Consider the following 1,412-nt stretch of genomic DNA (forward strand, 5'->3'; position numbering starts at 1 on the left):
TGTGATCGATCGGTCGGGAGGACAATAATAACAATGTAGAGAATTGGTCTAGCTACAACCCTCCAGTGGAATTAAAGCGACTCGCCAAGGCCAGTTCGATAGAAAGGAAACCCTTGTGGAGAGACAGGATCCCCATCTTTCGGTGGAAGAACCTCTTGATCTTACGCCCTATGTTCTTGGTAAATTGAGCTATGTCATAACCTATTGCTACCCGATCTACAAGTCCGTCAACTTCTGGCTCTTGCCTTGATTGGAACGGCTTTTCAGTAAGAAAGGGCCTTTACTTTCCCCCCGAGGGTAGGAAAATCATGATCGGGATAGAGGACGTAAAGCTATTGATCTTAGGTATGCTCTTTCCTTTTGTCAAAGTGGAATCATAGAACTCAATGTGATACGATGACATAGAAAATGCAATAGAAATAGAAATAAGGATAGCAAACGGGTTACCTACTCTACTCCTAAGGGTCAAAGCAAATCTTTTAATTCCATTCTTTATTCTTACATTAAAGAATGAATCAAATCTCCCCAAGTAGGATTCGAACCTACGACCAATCAGTTAACAGCTGATCGCTCTACCGAACTGAGCTATTGAGGACGAACGAATTGCTTAATAAGATGCCCACATAATCTCGATTTGACACAACAACACTTTCCATAACAACAAGGATTCAAAAACAGGTGATCAGGACTCGGATCCTGGGTATCTGTCTAACGTGTGATAAGGCGGGGACAAGATTCGAACCTACAGTCTTCAGGTCATGAGCCTGATGATTTGACCAATTCCTCTACCCTGCTTCTTCCCCTGATCTTTCTTTCCCTCTTTAGTGAGTGACTTGAAAGAACTAATTAAATAGGGGTTTTCGATCTGCTTTCTCTACTAAAATTCGAGAAATCATTTTTTGATTCAGGTTGATTCGGGCAGTCCAGTACTGAATTATCCATCCTTTCGAGTACTAAAATGCAAGAAATCTCATCGTTGCTACTACTTCCCGAATTCCAGTTGGCAAATAGAATTATAGTTTGGAAGATCGCCTGAAGGTGTTAACTCTGAACCTGAAGAAACAGAGCAGGCAAGTTCAGAAGCAGAGAAGAGTCAGAAAAGTGGGGCAATAGCAATCATTGAAGCGGGGTAGAATGCATAAAATGCAATACGTTCCCCACGAGAGGCGAGGCAACTTAGGTGCAGACTAGCGACCGTGCTCCCAATCTGGATCTGGATATGAGATTGAATAAAGTTATGATATCGGATTGGAGTACCAATGCATCCGTACTGACTGGCAATAGTTGAGCCGCATAAAGCAAGCAGTTCGAGACTCAATATGCCCACCTTTTTGGTGTATCCGTAGCTTTTAAATACTTAGGTATCCCAATTCACCACAAGAAGCTCCTAAATAAGGAATTGTTAGAGGACT

At 42.2% G+C, this 1,412-nt stretch overlaps 1 non-coding gene across 1 annotated transcript; it reads right to left on the minus strand.

Moving 5' to 3' along the window:
- Nucleotides 1-521: 521 nt before the first annotated feature.
- TRNAN-GUU (transfer RNA asparagine (anticodon GUU)) lies at nt 522-595 on the minus strand. Its single transcript has one exon. It is a non-coding gene; the product is annotated as a tRNA-Asn (tRNA).
- Between the last annotated feature and the right edge of the window lie 817 nt (nt 596-1,412).

This window comes from Triticum aestivum, chromosome 4A (genome assembly GCF_018294505.1).
Source record: "Triticum aestivum cultivar Chinese Spring chromosome 4A, IWGSC CS RefSeq v2.1, whole genome shotgun sequence".
Lineage (NCBI taxonomy): Eukaryota > Viridiplantae > Streptophyta > Magnoliopsida > Poales > Poaceae > Triticum > Triticum aestivum.